Raw genomic sequence first — 20,579 nt, forward strand, 5'->3', positions numbered from 1 at the left:
CACATCTGATTGCTTCGTTTCCTCACGTCCAGAGATGTTAGAATTTACACTCATCAGTCAACAGTGGAAGATTATGATCCAAAAAGAATGTGAAGATGTTACAGCTGTTCCCTGCAGGTCCTTCCACTTGCATCATATACTTCACACACACTCTCTCTCTCTCCAGGCTCCATCTGTCTACATGAGAGGGGCTTTATTGTTTGCAGGTGGTCAATCTTCTCTTTTAAGACGTGTGTGTTTTCTGCATCTGAAAATACAGCACTTTCTTCTTTTTATGCCTCCTGAGCATAACTTTTAATTTGAAAAGATGATGACAATAGTTAGTGGAAGAAAATGGCTCTCTGAAAGTGAATTGTTATTATTTTAAAATAAACATGTCACTGATTACAGCATTGCTCCGAGCAATTTGGTGCAGCCAGGGCTGCAACAGAATCAAACCAAATATTATCTCCAGGAGCCGGTTCTGTTCAGAGCATGTTGTCTGTGTTTTACTTCGCTTAATCTGTCTGTCAATTTGTTTTTCATTCCTTTCATTTGGTAAATTGACCAACAGTTATTGTGAAAATAGTGAGTTTGTTTTTTGTTTATTTTTAAATCCATGTTTATACTCGAGGCAGTCTGATGCTCAAGGACAATGTAATTATGACTCTGGATCATGTTTGGACTGGGCTCTGAGGCTGATGTATTGAATATAACAAAGTTACACACAATCCATCCATCCATCCATCCATCCATCTAGCTATTCTTTCATTGTGTTTTATATATACTTATACTAAAACATTTTAAGCCAGGAAGTCTTTTCTGTGTTAGACATTTTCATCCATCCTCTACAGGTGAATTATTTTCGAGGGTCACCCTGACCCCTAGATTAAAGTTGATTAACAATACACGTAAGGTCAATGAAACAGGAGGTTTCTTATGTTTTGACATTTCAGAGGACGCCCAGCTTTCCTGGGTGTCTACCAATAACCCTTTGACCCTTCCACCACAGTACCACCTATGAAGACAAACGACCATCCACACCGTAAAAAAACCCCACAGTGGTAATCTTTGACCGCTTGACTGTGATGCTGGTCAATGTAGTCCTGCAGTAAAAGTTACTCCTCAAGGTTGAGAAGAAGTAGCTTCACTGGTGGAGACGGGACATCAGGTCTGTTAAACCTGATTTTTAACACCATTAGCTATATTACTCTTGTATTCATTATCATTCAGAATAGGCTGAATCACTTCCATCAACAATTCCTGCCATCCACATCAATGCCAGTGAAATGATCATAAACTGATTCTGGTCTGTCTTTGTGGGTAGCAGAAACAGTCAAAGGTCAGAGGTCAGTAATTGTCAACATTTATGTTCAGAAAGTGGGAAAAAAAACTATTTACTGTCCTGGAGCAAACATTTGTGCTTTTGTGCGTGTGCATGTGTTTATGGGACAGTGCACTTGTATCAGTGTGTGTGTGTGTATGTTGTAGCAGCTGTAGAAGCCAAGGAGTCCTCGGGCTGAAGACGTCAGGCCCAGCTGGACCTCTCCGGGGGAGATCAGGATGTGGTGACAGCTTCTCAGGCAGATGAGAGAGCAGACGCTGCTGTGTCTTTCATCTCCAGTGTGTGTGGGTGTCTCTGAAGACGGCACAATATGTACACAACACCTCAGGTTCCTCTGTAATTAACACTTTTCAAGGCTGCGCTGGAGAGTAGGTGTGTCTGAGGAAAGACGCAAGGTGTGTGTGGGTAGGTGGGCTGGTGGTGGGGAGGGAGGGAGGAGAGTCAGTGTGTGTAAGCCAGCCCCATAGGTGGCGATGCTTCAGGTTGATGACCTCTGCCCTTGTTTGTTTATAGTTAAATACCAACCTTTTTGGTCACCTCTGCTCACACTCGTCAGCTTTCGGCGTTTAACGTATTATTATATCATCACCTCTGAGGTTTTGTCATTGCTAAATGTCTTAAAAGAGATTCAAAATTAATTTGGGAAATATTTTGTTCTTATGGTTCCCAGGTTCTAAGAACCGTAGGAGTCTGTGACCATAGATGAAACCATAACCTAAGTATCTCTTTATCCCTCTGCTACGCAATGCCCTGCTCACCATCAGCACTACTGACCCTCATCAGTCACAGCTTGAAACCCCACTGCCAGATACAAAAGGTCAGCAGCAGCTGGGCTTCAGACAGGCTTCCCACAAGCTAGGTGATTTCTTTTTCTCCGCTTGGCAGCCTCCATATTGATTTGATTAGTTGCTAATTAAAGCCTGGCAGGCTGGGCTGGACACAAAGGAGATTGCTCAATTAGCAAGGTGTCGGAGAATCTAATTCTCTCTCTGTCACCCTCTCTGTCTCTCTCCCACCCCGCTCTATCACACACATCTTCATTCAGTGTAATGAGTACAAAGGATGAGTGAAGAGGGTGGGGTGGGGTGAAGGGGGTGGGGGGTGACTCTCTGAGGGAGGAGATGGAGAACTCTCAAGGAGCTCAGAGCATCCAGGCCTGTAATCCTGAGACTAATCTTTGCTTAAAGATGCAGTTTGTAGCTGGTAAAGAAAACGCTGCGGCCAGTGGACACGTGTATGGGTGGGACGGCTCCGGCACTTGTGAGCTTAGAGCCTTGCCTGTTGTTGAGTCTGTGTACTGCAGGCTTCACGTTGGTAAAGTTGTTATTCATATTGTTTGAATTCGTCCAGATGTAGTCCACAGTCACACTCAGACTCACTCCTGTTCCTTATCGTGAATGTTTTTTCACTATAGCTAGGGGAGCAGTGTGTGAGGATGATGCCCTGCTCAAGGGCACCTAGTGGATTTGAACTGGTGGTGAGTCCACTTCCTTAACCATCAGGCCACTGCTGCCATGGAGCAAAGCATCTCAGACGAGATGACGACTAATAGGTAGAAAATGTCTTTTAAGTTTTAACATTTAAAAGACAACATTGAGGGAACATTTTGAACTGAAAAAGTACATTAGAAAATAAAGAGCTAGTGAAGGGTTGTTTTTTTTGTTGGTTTCTTGTTTCTCGCATAAATCGCAGCAACCCCCAGATTCAGGCTGTTAAAAAAAAATACCTCTGTTTTTGTCAACACTCAAATTTTCAAATCTCTGGTATGAAATGGTTCTATGATGAAAGCTGTCTCTGCAGAGGCTTCCCCTCCGCTGATCCTGCCTCCTTCTAGCCGTCATTTGTGGCATGTTTCATCCTGAACTTTCATTTCGTAAAATGTGTCTTTTTTGAGGAAACATCTGTTAGAATAACAAACTGCTGCTGCTGCTGCTTCTTTCAGGGATGAATGTGCTCCAGGATGAATTCAACTCTTTGTCCACAATCACTGCCTGTCTGTCTGCACTCTCAGATCCTTGTCTGCCTGCTGAAAACAGATAAGAAGAAACTCAGTAGTCCTTTAAAGCAACAAGAAAAAGTCCCTTTAATGCCACAGGTGGAGAGGCTTTTGCATGTGTAGACATTTCTGTGTAAACGCACACAGTTGAATACATAATCCAGAAAGGAAGGACATAAAACTGGGACTGTGTTTGTCTTATCAGCTCACAGCAGGAGTCTCTCTCTTTTTTAAATTCTTCTTCGCTTCCAGCACAGACATCTTAAGCTGCATTTTACTCAGCCCCTCCCTTAACAGTTGAAGTACTGTATACACTAATACAGTACAGTATTCTGACAAATACACAAACCATGAAGGAGGAGCTAGACATATTCTGTAGTCGTAGGAAATACACAAAAACGGATACAAACCAATCAAACTGCAATATAATGTCATGTGACGCCGCGTTCTTTAACGCATGGGTCGGCAAACTATGACTCGCTAGCCAGATGTGGCTTTACGATGAATGCATGTAGCTCGCAGATAAATATTAGCTGCCATTTCTTAACACGATAATTACCATTCTCATGCATTTTAATTCATCCATCAAGGTAGCCGGTGAATGGAGCCAATCACAGCTGTCCTTTCAGGTACAGGAAGGTCCGACAACAGAACTCTATTCTTATTGGATAATGCGGTAACCTACGCGGGTCGACGTGAGGTTAATGAGTAAACTTTAATAGTGAGTAAAAGTAAAAGTTGAGTATGAATGAGTAAAAGTTAATAGTAATGTAAATAACAGTCTCTTCTGTTTGTACTTTTAACTATGTTACTGGAAAAAAAGAGTATGTGAACTGATGTAACCAGGTCTCACCTGATCTGACGACTGTAGTTCCAACTGTGACACAGTGGGTTCAAATGTAGACCTTCTAACTGGAAGACTGCTAAAAAACAACTAACTGAATGGAAAATGGGTCAAACGGTGTTTGAATGACTTCATATTCCTTCATTTATAATCACACAAAAATGCAACAACTCTTCTACGGTGATGCTAACCTTAGCTGACGTTGCCCTGCAGCTCCTGGCCCTCTGAACAGAGCCTGCATTCATTCGTTGGTCTGCTCCAGGCTCCTATATGATATTTACCAGCAACTGTTTATGTGACTGCGGGGACCAGTGTTTCTGTGAGACCTGGTCCAGGTCCAAACTGCAGGAGAGATGGAGCACCTTGGCCCTGATCGACTACGGCTTTCACAGCGAGCTCAGTTTTGCATTACGGCAGTTTAAAATGTCAGGAGTGGCCAGGTGTCGGTTTCAACGACAGTTGCTCACAGACTGGCACTGATCAGCTCTGAATAAATGGAATAGAAACCAGGCCAGTGAACTGTATACTGGACCACTGCTGGATGAACAGAGAGTATATGCCCTGGCCATAAATGGATAATGTGGACACATTAGTCAGTTCTACTATTTTATGCAAATATTGGGCGATAATATCCTTCATTTTCAGTGTAGGCTGTGCACACGCATGTGATACTGCACCAGTCACACTGTAGTAATGATGTCTTGATTACATAGTCAACAGTAGAGCAGATGTTGTGGGTTCAAATCTCCAGCTCTATGCATGCTTTTCATTAGAAAAACTCTTATTTTCTCAATAATCGTATCAGTAAAATAGCAGAACTTTGAAAAAAAAAGTTAAAAAAAAAGATTTATCTTGAAAAGTAGTAAATGTAATACATATTTAATGGCTATTAATATATAATATATTTTTTAAATAGGATATTTAAGTTTTACATAAGTAAGTTTTACATAACAACATAAAAACAATGAAATTACACTCCTGGTAGAAATTAAGTTTTCTGATTTAATCTCGGGATTCATTATTAAAATGTCAGAACTTTAAACAAACAAACAAAATGTAATAAATAAGGCTGTAGTTCTCAAAGTAAGGTACCTGTACCACTGGTGGTAGGCTCCCTCTAGAGGTACAAGGGGGAATGTTTTTTTTGTTGTGTTTGTCTTCCCATATTAGGAATAAGTTCTCTTCTTCATATACCTGTCTTAGTTGAACAGTGCGGGTCTGAGCTGCTGGACTTTAGTGTTGGTCGCCCTGGTGGTGTTTGGAGTGACAAACATTGGCAAAATGTAGTTCGGCAAAAATATCTTTGGGAATATTAAAGACCTCCTGATGGGTCTGATTCAGTCCTCGGTCTGTATGTTGGTCATCAGTGGACTTTGGGAACGCTGTACATATGTTTAGGGGCAGTCCACACACAAAATAGAGGAACATTTATGTGTGTGTTGGCGTGTGTGTGCAAACGAAGCTGCGCACACACACGTGGCAGGTGACAGAGAGGGATGGGGGACATGGGCAGGTCCTGGTAATGAAGGAGTGATAAGTCCCTATTTCCTGGGCCTGGGTTAATTGTGCCCACAGATAAAAGGTAATAAATTGTCACAGGGTAATGGCAGGAGTCTGGGCTGGGCCCTGTTCCACATTTATCATGACTGACTTCAGCTGCGGAGCCTGGAGAACAGAGACGACATATTAACTGTTGGAGTCAGACGTGGAGAAAAAAAAGACTGTCCAACACTGGGAGATCAGACTAAGTGTCTGTGTAGTTAGGCTACCCCCACCAACCACAAAAAACAACACCTCCCTGAGGCATCGATACAAACATTTACTAAATGATGACTGATTCAGCTCAAAAAGTCAATGCAATAGTTTTTTGGGTGCTGTTCACAATTAGGACCGTTCACCTTTGCAAACGTAGTCTTTAATAACAGCAGTTTGTTAGTAATGAATGGAACAATTTGGTTTTCATTCGTCTTTATTCTACAAGCACTTTTAACACATAACGGTGTTCTAGCACACCCTGCAGGGGAGGAAGGGAATATTTTTCCTGTGTTTACGAACACAAAATATTAAGATTCCTGAGTACTTAATCTTACAATAAAGCATCTGTTCAAATTGTTACATTAAAAGTATTTTTTTATTTTATAGTAGGACAACCATTTTTAAAATTATTTTAGTTTTCAGCTCTTGGAGGAGTCTGTGTTAAATGAATGGACCCTCTGGGTGCATAATCAAACATGCACATACATTGAGCTAACACCAGGCTTCGGTTTTGGGTCCTAAAGGCACACGTGGGAATACACCAACAGTGTGGCAGTTCATACCCAGAGCAAACAGTCACACATGGTGTCACTGAGACGCAGCTCATTAGTTGAAGTGTGTTTTCATTTTTTTCACGGGGGCTCTGTGCCACCGTGCCAGTCTGACAGATTGCTGTTCGCTGTGAGAGATGGCGGTGGTGTTTTTGGGTTGGTGCTGAGGCAGAGAAATGATGCGTCCCATACATTATACAGCAGAGCAGCTCCTGCAGAGGAAGTTGATGTTCCCAACATGAGGTGATGACACTCACTGTGCCGTGACATATGATGTGTTTACAAACAGGAAGACACATTGGCTGTCACTGTTGTGTTCCGCTTCCTTCAGGGTGCTGCCTGAGGGTTAGTAGGTTACTATGAGTTTTGATACGATCGTACTTGTTACAATAACAACAGCCAATGAGGCCCATCGCCCTCTTTTTACATTGGTGCTTGATTACACTGGCTGCACTTCTAGGCTTTTTATGGACCTGGGTCAAAAAGGTCAGTGCCCTAAACTATTTTTTTGATTTACATGAACTAAACGTGGTTCCTGAATATTGTCCAAAGTCCAAAATTTTAGACCTCTTTAGAGGTCTAGTATACCTCCAGGCCCCACTGGCATATTATTTTCAATAATATCAGATAATACCAAATTAATTTTGCTCTATTTAATATTGTTAATAAAAAATCAACATATTCGTTTCTTTGTTATAATTTCTTTTGGGAGGAAAATCTTAGTTCTACTTTGTCCATTCTGTTCAATTTACTCAGGCAAGAAAGTAAAAGGTTCTCTCCAAAAACCAACCTACAATATTACCATATTGTGGTCGGCCATGGTTTTTTTTTTTGTAATTTATGTTTGACTTTATTGGCTTATCATTTATAATAAGCCAATATATATAATAATATAATAACACTTTATTGGCTTCCTGGATTATTCCCAGAAGAGGCAAATGACAAACTGACCATATTTGACAGTAAGTTTTTACACTAGAAGTTCATCCTCACTTCATCTCCTCTGTTATAATTACCAGTCTGTAGATTGAGATGTAATGTTGGAAGTCAGAAAGGTCAAGTGAACACATGCAAAGATCACGTTAAAGTTTACGTCCTTTCCCCTCTCGCACCACCAGTGTGCAGCACACAGATCTGTGAGGTGTGAGAAGAAGCCATATTCCAAGGGCATGGTTTTATGGCTTTTATGGGTTGGATGAAAAACGTCCTCTCTCTCCTGCTGTGACCCAGCATGTCATGTGTGACCCACATAGCAGTTAAAGGCACAACAACAACCAGCCTGTGCACTGACTGTTTGTACACACGTCATATGTCACGGCACAGTGAGTGTCATCATCTCATGGCGGGAACATCAACCTCCTCTGCAGGAGCAGCTCGGCTGTACAATGCGTGTGCTGTATCATCATTCCTCCAACCACCAGCATCTCTCAGAGCGAGTGTTCTGTCAAACTGCTGCAGTGGCAATGAGACCTGCAGAAATAAAACTACAGGATATAATCACATACATGTCACTGATGTGTTCTCACTGGATATGAGGATATGAGGTTACTGTGTAGCTTCTACTCTTCTTTTTCCATTTAGATGGTTGACAGTTGATAGCGGTGCTTCATAGCAGTGGCCACCAATACTGTTGCATTTCATCCTCCTAATTGGTCAGTATGATGATGGTGTGTCAAAATCATTGCCAAATCCAACGTTGTAAAACTGCCTTTATTTATTTCCCTCACCTCTTGTCATCTACAGACATGGAGATATTTTCCTTTGTTGGAAATTGAGCTGATTTACAGAATCCATTTGAAATATTGTGTTACTACTGTCCCTTTGGTTGCATCGATAATGGTGTTTTTTTGCTTTTATCTTGGGTTCCCTTTGGTCGCAAGACGCTGACAACAGCCGTCCTTGAACCTGTCTCACCGATTTAGAGCATTTTTCGTACGATGGTCGTCTTTCTTCTGGGACAACCCCAAAATATCTCAGTGTATATTGGCCATTACGGTGGGTGTTCGCTTGGTGGTCCATAATATCAGCTAAAATCTGCAATGTTTCATTACTGACTGTTTTCTTTGTAGTTTTTCTTTCTCAGCGTCTCGATTAGTTTGTCTCTTAAAGACAGTGTTTAACATCTATTGCGTTTTGTAGTGTGACATTTTTTCTTTCATTTTTGGCGAGTTGTCTGATGTTATCATTCATAACACGCAAATACTGCCTCATTTCTGCTAATTCTCAATCCTTCTTATTTATGATGGGTCATATATTTGTCTACCCATATCTTCTGCTTATGTTTTGTTCGTTGGCACCTGGATTACTGCATTGTTTCTCATTTCTAATTATGAACATGTGTCTTTAAATATCAGGAAAATAATTTAGTTTTAAAGGACACAGTTCACAGTTTCTCTCATTTTCCTCCATAAAAGCTCCAGGAATCCTTCGGGGCTTGGACACCACCTCATAAACACAGATGTTTAACCGACTCAACAGTTGTGTATAAATAAAATGCGAACACCTTGATTTTTATTACATTTTATGTCTTGTCTTACAGGTATAAAATATTTATAGTTATTTATTTCTGTTTATTGTTGGAAGATGTCCAGGTGAACACAAACAAAAAACGAAAAAAACATAACAGTAAATCTTTTATCTGTTGATCAAATTTCATCCAGAGGAAATTGATGCAAAACCTTTGAAATAAGATTTTTAATTGTGTACAAGGCAATTAAATAAAACATTACATTAAATTGACAAATTTGTGTGAAATATAAATATGTAATTAGGGATTCAACATTTGTTGGAAAATATTTTTAAAATAGGCTTCAAACTAATTTTCAAATTTTTTGAAGTTGTCTTTTAAGCAACGAGAAAAACACAGATGAAAAATTTGATAGTTTGGTCAACAGTTTTTTTAAATCACCTTTGGCAAAACCTTCCTTTGAGATCCTCCAAACGAGCTCCATCAGAACTGTTCTCCATGTGTTACGATCCACCCTCTCAGCTCACTTGTATGCTCAGACTGAACTGCTCACTGACTTTTTCCAGTCAGTCCAGTCAGTTTCTGAGGAGGATTCTGAGAGCGAGTGCCTTGGGATCAGCTCAGAGACAGTGTCTTCATTTTCTCCTCTAATTTTCTTAGCACTCACTTGGTTGCTGCTGCTGCTCTCAAATTTATCGAAGAGTGGAGAGACGGAGCTGACTCGTTTTCTAAAAGATCCGTGAGAAGCAGCCCGGTGTTTGCGGCAAGCCGTGTTTTTTATCTTCCTGAAGATTGTGTTGGACATGAACTTCTGGAAGCGTTCGGCATAAAAATCTGGTTTGTTTACTGACACTTTGCTCTTATTGTGAAGGAGAGCTTTCCAGCCATGTTCTAGCTTCTTAACAATTCCGTAGGACTGCAGGATGTCAATGATACCAATGTAGACCAGCAGCTTCTCACCCTTCGAGTTTCGTGCTGGTATTCCTCCTGTTTCGTTGTCTGGGTCCAGTGATTCATTTTTCCCTGTATCGGCCTGAATGGCTTCAATGGTAGTGCTGTACAGGGACTTCTGACCTTGAGGTCTCCTCTGGACCGTCTCCCCGGTCCCACCTTCTTTGGTCTGTGGCTCTTGACTGGCTTTGTCTATGTTGTGGATCCCTAGCAGGAGGCTGTAGTCCATTATATTAAAACTCTGCAGGACGAGACAGTCTCTCTGTATGGTCCTGCAGACAGCGTTGTATTTGCCCACGTCCAGGAACAGTCCCTCAGGCATATACTGCATGAAATCCAGGTCCTTGTATGTGGGCAAAGTGTTTTCCTTCTCTTTAGCTGAGGCCTTTCTTTTATGAGTGGAGCCTTTAAGGTCAAACCTGAGGTGTATTTGAACTGACCTGGGCAGTATATTGTTCATAACCACAACACGGAAGACTTTCCCCTTTGCTTTGACACAGTAGAGTCCATAAAACTTTGGTAATAAGGTGCGTTTGTTCTGGTTCAGGTTCATAAAGTATCCTGGAAGCAGTTTCTGCAGAAATTCAGACTCTTTGTGCTGAACAGTCTTCATCATGAACTCATCATCACTGGAGATGTAGAACAGCGAGCCACTGGAACCAGGGTTTGACACGTCCACCAGTGGGTCGTTACATAGAGAATTAATGTAGTCTTGGGGTCTTATACCAAAGATGAACCTGAAATAACGAAATGCATTGGGGGCGCATGTTTTAAAGTTGAAATCTCCAAACTGGTGCGCCGGTGTGGTTGCGCTGCCTGCACTGGGAAAGCGGAAATTTTCCGAAACCTCAAAGTCATGCAGCAGGACGTCCCTCTCAGGTTTGTAGTCCAAACCACCCACCGTGTGTGTGATGCCTAACTGAATAGCACCTTTGAGAGATAATGATGTTGGTTGGGAACCAGAGCGTTTGAACATATTTTTCATCATTGCAATTTAAAAGATGTTCATACTGGCCGGCAGGTTCGTCAGTATGAAATGGTAATGGATTGTCACGCCTCTCTTGCTTGAGAGTTTGATTGGACGATGGGTTACGATGTTAAACGACAGCTGCTTCTGTGACGTTCTAATCCTATCACTGTATTTAACCATCTTCTTCGTCGGTGATCTTTCTTTCTTCGTGACTCATAGTAGCTGACAAACATTGTGCATTTCCGCTCTCAGTTTCTCTTTCTTTCTTGTTTTCCTCTTCCTCCTTCGTCTTTTCCTCTTCCCCCTACCACGGATGGATGGCCGGTCACTTCTGAGTGGTCTGTCACAGCAGCTTGCATCCATATTGTTGCATAACTGCCTCAAGATTTTAGCAAATAGTTGGTTGGCAGTGATGTAGAACAGCAGCCTGCATGCATAATTTCGCATTGCCTTTGCTGAATGGCTTTTCAGTAATGGAAAAGACCACAGCAGTGGGAAAGATGCTGGAAAAATACGGGGTTATTGAGACCAGAAAGCAAGTGAGCAAAGAAACTCTCTAATTTCAAAGGATCAAAGGCAAACCTTTTTTTCTATGTAGGCTTCTGGCAACGCCATCATCTTCTGGTCATGTCATCATCATTATATACATGTGTGTGGCCCAAAAATGCAGATTGGGGTTTAGATGAGGTGGCTGCTCACTAACTTGCCCCCACCTTAACCATAGATTAACTGGAAGTGTGACTGGAGGATGCACAAACTCCCACTGGGGCTACAGCTCCAGAATCTAGAGCCGTATGGTTGCCGTGTAAACAGGACCTAAGAGATATAAAAGCCACAACTGGAAAAGAATTTCACCCTACAGACAAAATGATGACGGAAATCGAACAACAAATGAGACAAAAGTCTTAAATAAAATACGTTTAGAAAAAGAAACGCCAGTGACGGCTAAGCTTCGTTTCTCCTGAGGTTTTCTCTACCTGGTCGCACACAGCTCCTCTCCGCTCCACCACTCAGTGTTCACTGCTATAAATCTTGGAATGACATTTTGGCCGCCGAGTCCTGCGTAAACATGGTCGGCGAAATGTCAGTGCAGGAGGCAGACAAGCTTGACTTAGGAAGAGGGAGAGTACAGGCAGTAATGTCACCACACTCTGGCACAGCCGCCATCAGTCTTCGTGACGTGAGAGATCTAACCCTCCATCCCTCTGGCCGTGGCACATAAAGGAAAAGTTTGGAGAGGGGGAAAGGGATAAGTCAGGGGCTTTAATGGGCCGATCTGATCACAAACAACAAGCTTGTCCTCATTTAATGTCCTTTTTTCTTGCTTTGCCTGTCAGGTGTCCACGCTGGCTTTACAATTTAAAAGCTGACTCTGGCAAACAAATCTTTAGACTTCTCTCAATTCTATGTTTTTACGTGCATCACAGTGCCACATACTGACAACCATTTGGACCAAAACACATTTCAGTTAATGCTTGATTGATTGGGATGATTAGGAAACAGCTCATGGATTCCAAAAGCTAAATTAAAGTCCTGTGTACTAAAGAATTCAACACCAGCCTCTCCCAAACATCAGTTAGCCGCTGAAGGCTTTATAGTCCAGTGTTGATCTTCACACCAACCCTAAAACGTGTGCTGATAACAAACCTTTTTTATTGTTATTGTTAAAAGGTAAAAAAAAGTAATAGCCTGCTGATATATAAGGTGAGGTCAGCAGCAAAAATATCTGATATCAAAGTCAAAGGTAAAGTTTCATTTTAACCAATTCAATATTTACAACTTACTCAAAGACTAAACATTAGCTAGCAAGTAGCCTGGTGTGCATAAATTAGACAGTAGTGGGGTCCAAGAGGGCTCCTTTGAATTTTGATGGGTTATTGATTACATGAAACTGTGTTATAGTGGAACAGCACGTTTGGTACCAAACCTGGTTTTATATGAAACAGTTTTATGTTGCGTATAGAAGGAGTTTTTGTTTGTGTCCGTTTGAGGGTCTGTGGCCTGGAAAGTCCATCATGACACCTGAAGGAACTTGAAAGAACTTGAAAGTGTTTGAATTTGACCTTGGAAATGAATCTGAACCTCAAGTTTGTTAAAGTATAATCCAAATTTGAATACAGTAACTGATGAGGTAAAATATAAACAACTCACAACTCACTTAAAATTCCATCTCGTCCAGTGACATTCAGGCCTTTCCCCCGCTCTCCGCTGCTTGCAGATCATATTGATTCTTGGGTGAATAATTGAGAAAGTCGGTCTAACTGCCCTTTTCAAATCTCTTACCCTTCTGTCTGATTAACTTTGCCTCGTCTCATCTTTCTTCCACACTGATCGACGCTCCTCCTCCTCTGTGTCCTGCTGTCTCCTCCCCTCTCACCTATTCCTTTTTTGGCCACTTCTCTCCTCATCTGACCTTCTCCTCCTCCTCCTCCTCCTCCTCTCCTGTGTTCTTGCACTGCTGATGTTGATCTCATACAGGGACGGCCTGTTCAGGGGGGAATAGGCTGCTCGCTTGGTTGACCAGCCGCCCTCCGTGCATCATCCGTCAGCCAGACACGCTGTTGTTTTAGAGTTCTGCTGGGAGCTGTCTCCTTGTCTCTGTCTCTTTCTGGGTTCCATCACTCTGCTTGCTCACACACACACACACACACATTGTCCTCTGTCTCCTTGCCTTCTTTTCATTCTCCCTCCACTCTCACCCCACTGACTTATTTCCACTGCACATCTTAACTCAAACCCACAGCTGATCAGCATTTTAAAATGGACCTCCGGCACTTTGCCTTCAGTGGATCGATGGCTGTGTTAAACTCAGACTGAATAATCCTAATATGTTATTTAGCAGAATGGGCTGAGGGGAGAAAATGGTTTTGTTTGGGGATAAAAGATGATGAAAACAACATCCTGTCGCCTGGCCTCCGAGAACAGTTATTTGATTTGGAATGACTTTATTTTGGCTCTTCCACGAGCAGAGGCTCCTGCTCTGCCTCAGTGCACTCAAACCAAGCATTAACATTAGAGGTGTTATATGGATATCAGTCTTTTAAGAGTCATTTATTGCCAAAAATTACGATGCACCCCAGCCCTGTTATACCTGAGGCCACAAAATCCCAGTGGTTCTTCCACATTAGAAGTCTAGGAAAGACTCTTGTTGCATTTTTCTCACCTTTTCAGTTTTCACTTGTATGATCCCTCAGCCAAATAGGCTCAGACTACTACTGCCATAGAGTAACATGAATAAAAATTTGGACGAATGTCCTGTTGTTGTCACTGCAACAGTTGCAAAGATTTAAGTCAGGCTGAAAAATAAACAGCCGGTGTTGTGTTTTTCTTTCCTTTCACAGATTTTAACATTCATGACTTACACTGAATATAATAATAACTGACACCTGCTCATTGTTCTTCATAGTAAAGGCGGTTTTCATTCCTCCACTGAGGTCTTTATTCGGTGTCTACTTGATGTGCGACAGATACCTGCAGACACTTCCTGTCCTCCATACATATATTTATGATCTTACACCACTCTCAGCTGGTTGCCTGTGGTCAGGTGTTATCCTGGCTATGAAAGCCTGTCTCTCCTGTCGACTCTCACCTTGTACCAGCGGGTGAGAAAGTGGAGGCAGGACGGATGCCTCCTCTGATCAATGCACCACGTGGCCTTGGCCCCGTTTCTGGCTCTCCACATTCTGCTGCTGTTATCTATCTGTTTGCTGATGTTTTTAGACACTTTCTCATGTAACACCAGCACCAACCTGTCACCCCTCGCTGCTGCTCCCGCAGTGTCTCACAACCAGCTCTGCTGCTGCTCTTTCGCTCACTCTCCAACTGTCTGCGTGCTCTTATTGAAATATTTAGCACCCACTGCAGCTCACTAGCATCTTCAGCCTGGCTGGAAATAAATTGGCCTGACAGTGTATGGGCTGGAGATCAGAGTGTGGATGTGCATCATATCAGATTTGACTTAAAAAGATCCTTTTTCCTCAGTTTGGAGAACCAGAGAGTAGTCGAAGCATCCAGGCCTAGAAGCTGATGTCATTACTCTGTGTGCTGGATAGCAGAGGCAGGAGATAAGTGTCAGGACCAGGCGGCTGGTTGATCCAAGTCTAACGTTTCCATTCCGTTTAAATCTTATAGGCATGATTTGTGGCGATAGTACGATTCCCGGTGGTTATTTTATTTATTTTTTTGTACCTTTTTTTGATAGACTTTTGCCTTGAGCTCCAGTGGTTTCATGGTTGAATCATGAACAAAGAATGTATTTGTTGTATTGCTATTCAGTATATACTGTATATACACGCATATATTTAAAAATGTATAATTTGAAAAATGATAGCACAACTGTGTTTTAATCAGTTAATCATGAATAATTGTAATTAATAGACAGCTAATTAATTAGGATTCATTTTGATTGCTGAAATATTCAAAACATTTGTCAGTCTATTTCTGGAGCAGTAAGTCCAAGGGCAGCAGGTGTTTGCATTGAATTCTATTTGTTAGTGATTGAAGTGATGGAATTATTAATGCTGAAAAAAGTCAAGAAAAACATACAAAGGTAGAACTCATAATTTTTTCGCAAAGATTTCATGGATTGCTGTGTAAGATGGATATTGGAATGATATAAATACATATATACCTACGTGTGTGTGTGTAAACATATGTATTCCAAAACGTTCAACGTAACGTTACTGTCATGACAGGAGTTCCCACAGAACTTAACTTAACAATTATATTACACACACACATATATACATATATATATATTATTCCACACTTAGTGATCATACAGTGTGACCGTATGTACAGTATATGTTAATTGTGTAGAATGTGGGACGGATGTCGTTAATGTAAAGTATGCCGTGACTGATGATGATTTCCCGATGGTGAAACGATAAAAAAGTTCTCCAGGGTGTCGCAGTCGTGTGACAGGCAGTGAAGCATCTTCACAAAGCTGTTTTTTAAGGGTGTTAATTAATGAAGCAGCAGTGAGACTGGAAATAGTCAGCGGTGGTGTTTAATCGGCACATAGTCTGTCAAATCTGTCTGATTTTATTCTCACATCAGGAAGATGGCTTTCACTTTTGTCACGTCACAAAATGTGTGATCACACACAACCTCACTGTTTGTAGAAGCACTCAGCAGCTACACACACACACACACACACACGTCTTTATACACCTGTGTATCATCACGTTTTCTTGTTTTCCCCTCAGTGGCTCAGGCAGGTACGCTGACTCAGGAAACACACACATATATATACGTACATGCAAAAAGCTTTTTGTGAGTGTGTGGTAACAAAAGAAGTTACTTAATACACTCACATGCATCCCCACCACACACACACACACACACAGACACACACAGACTGAGTACTGTTGTGTGTTTGACAGACCATAATCAAAGGAGCACTGTGGTGTCAACAGACTTACTCTCCCATTAGACTTGTGACGTGCAGCCTAATTAGTCCTGGCTCACTGTGTGTGTGTTTGTGTGTTTGTATGTGTTTGTGTGTAAAGGGACCTCATGTGGTTGCACACACACACATGCTCTCACACACAGCTCTCTGCTTTTGTGCTCAGCTGCTGTGAACAAACATGTTGTGATTTGGTTCTGTTTACAGGAAGCCATCATTTGTTCTGAGTGTTCCTACTTTGCTGGTCGCCCCACTTTTCAGTTGTGGGTCCTGGGTGTGAGTCACATAAACTCATTTGGAGGAAAAACATATGGTAGCAACTAGCTGCACCCACAGTTTACAGCGCAGCCACCTCAGTTTAGAGGAGGGAACTACTTATGGGATGGAGCGATGGTTACAGTTCTAAATAACGTCCTTTCAACTAAAAGGGACAAAGGTCAGAGTTGGGCTTTTTATGAATCCGCTGCAGATGCTTCAGTGTTGGTGGGCCAGTTCATGTCAGGAACCCCTCATTATCAAAGAGCTTTAACCAATGACAGATGGATTTTCAACATCTCCTGTTGGGTGCCGCTGCTAAATGAACCTCTCACGTAAGGAAGCCACATTCAGATACTAATATTTAATCACAATTACTGACACTGATACGAGATCAAATAATACGAGATTAGTTGCTGCTAAATAACGTTTTTAACGTCTTGAGGCGCACTTCAGTCGCATAAACAAAAACTCGAGACTCGACTTGGACTGGAGGTTTGGGATAATAATGTGTTAACGCACCTAGCAGAGTGTACATTATACATATATGTATGTATTTACACATAGGAGTATATATATATAAAAGTCTAAAATATATAAATATAAAGGCTTTACGATGTAGCCAACTACACTTTACCATTTTGCGCCGTTCTCTTTGTATTTACTTTGTCGACCAAAGACCTCAGTGAGTGGTAACTGTCGGGACCAAAGCTCTGCGTTTAGAGGTGCAGTTTTTTCCCCACCTGAGAAACTGGGTCAGGTGGCTCTGCTATTAGGTGGGCATGCAAATTTGTTGTGTTGCATTTTAATGTTGCCACCACTCTCTAACAAATTGAATATACTGGGTCCTCTGTGTTATTGGAGGCGAAAGACGCGGAAAACAAACATGTACGCACAAGGCAGTTTAAGTTATCAACATCATTTTCATTTATCGTGTGATCAAAGGATTAATTGATCATCGTCCCAGGCCTATTTCAAACCTTTGTTTCCAAATGCATCACACCACAACAACGTTTTTCAATAGACTTTTATTTCCAAAAAGCAGTCAGAGAAAAGTAAAACAAGCCAGTCAGTTACAACCAAATAATGACAAAAAAGAGATGAGAAGAAGAAAACTTAGAAAACTCTACTGGAGACAGAAGGCCTGATGATATTTATATACAACAGCAGACATCTTTTTGGTGTTGCAGTACCAGTGACTCACTCAACAGACCCGTGGTTTTCTTCACATCATGTTAGAATAAAACATAACATAACAAAACAGAAGTTTTTTTGATTCGCTCAAACGGTCAGAGAAGGTTCTAAGAGTTAGCTAAGGCACATAGAGCCTCCCCGGTAAAGTAAGACGGATAAAGTAGTTGGTCAGAGACAAATTTGTGCAACAGTTGCTCAACAATACATTCCAGCAAGAACAACAACAATCTGGCATTTGATTATTTATTTTTTTTCTTCTGAGAGTCTAACCAGACAAGGCTGTCGTCCAGAAACACTGAAACACTTGATCAATACACACCATCACCGTCAAACTCTTAGTTAATCGATATCATTAAAAGCACATCTGTATTTACACGTACAATACCTCTGAAACAAGATTTCAATACAAAATACTTATGTACATCTTAATTTGTTCATGTGTTTAAATTGTTGCCACGTAACCGATAGAAAGTTGTGTAGAATTGTGGGAGTCATTGAGAGTAGAGTGGCACTTTAAGATGAGAGACGGCAGCTGTGTCTTCACAGTCCGGGCCCAGAGACTGTGTCCATTTAAGACAGAAGAAAGGAAAGTCTTTGTATCAAACACGTGTGACACGGAGGACAGATGAAGTCAACGATAATGAACACTGATGTCTTCTCATTAGTCTGGGGCGGGGAGGGAGACAGAGGGGGCGGTAAAAACACACTCAGTCAGCTGCAGTGATGGATAAACAGTATTGACACAGATTACACACTGGCACCACACTAGAGGATGTTCTGCCCCACGAGGACACCAATCTGCCCCGCCTCACAGCCTGGTGGTTGTGGCTGATCTTGACCCAGATCGAAAGGGTTTGTTTACACTCGCTGTTTTTGGTAAAAGTAAATCCATGAACCAGAGGTCCCCAAACCACTGGGTACTGATCTGAGAACCATTTGGTACCGCAAAAATAAAAAAAAATTTTGTTTGTATTCTGTACCAGCAATATACAGAAAGTTAAAGTTTTTTTAACCATAATCAGTAACACTGACATATGCCCCTCCACTTTTCAATTTCCTTGAGATTAAAAACAAAACTACAAAAAAAGAAAAACCTTAGAAGAGAGGCTCTCTATATGTTATTAAACAGACGGTGGTGCAGTTCAGTTGACACCATATGCTATAAACACAGTATCAACAAACTACAGACGTGTGATGTCACAGAATGTGACAGCACCTGACCAAAAATTAGAGCATTGGAAAAAAAACCCTAAAAAACAGACTGAAGCTGAATGTGGTGTGAAGGGTCTAATCTAAACAACCAGTCCCACCTTTGTGCCACGACCCACCACTTACTGTAACGGACGCTTCACTTCTGTGCAATATTTTGAAAATCCTCTAGTGCGTGCCCCTAGAGAAATACAAAAACAAAACAAAAAACAATTGTGACAAATGCCAAATGTGCAGCTCTGTCTCACTGTCTCAGATGTCCACAGATTGTCTTGACGGCAGAAAAGGACGTAGAGTTGAAAAGGTGCCGTAGAGCCAGTTGATTAAATTATTCACGGTGCATTCAGATCACAATATTCCAATAATAATATTAATACTCACTTGTATTTGTACATTATTATCACAGCAGGATTTCTCAGACTCATGAAAACAGTTACTCCTTCAATCAAGTTTTTTTTTTTTCCTTCATCTTCACTGAGGTTTTCAGACCCGTGACCTGTGGCTCTTTGCGATGCATTTTGCGAACAACAATGTAGGACACAAAGAAGAGGCTTTTAGACGGGATGACGCAGACTTACACACAGGTGTGGGCCATAAAAAGTGTATGATATTGGTTTGGGCTGTTGGCCTTTGTAAATAAAGGCGGCTTCTTTACAAAAAAATACTCATCATGCTGCCAAGGCAGCGTTGTACTTATTTAGTCACTGACTAAAAATATCAGTATTCATACAAACTTATAAATAAATAGCGACTCATGGACTCACCCCACCGCCATTCTCTCATACAATTTTCGAGACGTCATGTATAATTATGTACAACATAAAATGTCATTCAAATGACTGGAAAATATGGAAATAATAGAAAAAAAGATGACACTGAAATACAGGCAGAAACCTTAAACGACCGGCTTGAGATTAATGTGTTTCAAGTTTGTGGCAGTTTGGTAAAAAAAAAAAAAAGACACTTTAAATAACGATTTAATTTTCTCTTTGTCTCCTGTCTGCCTGTCACAACATCTGGCTTTTATTAAAGAAAACTAAACTGTTGTCAGTGTGAGGCTGTAAAATACAGAAGAGCTACAAATGAGTCCTTTAAGACTTTAGAATACAAATGTGTCTACTTTCCATTTCTGTTTATGAGTGAAATGGTTGTAATTATGCAGAGACGGCCTCTGTATTTGTTTGTCTTTGTTGCACATTTACAAAGTGTGACATCAGCAGCAGCAGCAGCAGATGGCTGAATGCTGCCACAACAATTTCTAATCCTTGTGATTTATTTTAATTTTCCTTAACAATTGTACAACACACCATTCTTTACTTTGTCTTGTTAATACAATTTCAACATAATTTGGACTGCATATTAGAGCTGCAACTTTGATTAAGTTGTTAAAGAGAAAATTCAATTTAATCACCCCATTCTCTTACCCCTAATTTCTGGCACACTCCAGTCCAGAAGGTGGCAGTTTTGGACCTTAAGCTTGTTTGAAAGAAATCAGTTTAATTTTATGATGCAGCTTGGATAAGATCGTGGTTGTGTGCAATAAAGTGTTTTACTATCAATGAAGTACTTCAAGTCTACTGTCTCAACTTAGCTAACATTAGCTACAACAGACCTGGTACAGACAACAGAGCTAACGTTAGCTACAACAGACCTGGC

General features: G+C 41.2%; 1 pseudogene; it reads right to left on the reverse strand.

Annotated features, from left to right (window-relative positions):
• Window positions 1-9,190: 9,190 nt before the first annotated feature.
• Window positions 9,191-12,506, reverse strand: LOC103384067 (phosphatidylinositol 4-phosphate 5-kinase type-1 alpha pseudogene; annotated as a pseudogene).
• Window positions 12,507-20,579: the final 8,073 nt, after the last annotated feature.

Source organism: Cynoglossus semilaevis, chromosome 9 (genome assembly GCF_000523025.1).
Source record: "Cynoglossus semilaevis isolate Cse_v1.0 chromosome 9, Cse_v1.0, whole genome shotgun sequence".
Taxonomy (NCBI): Eukaryota; Metazoa; Chordata; class Actinopteri; order Pleuronectiformes; family Cynoglossidae; genus Cynoglossus; species Cynoglossus semilaevis.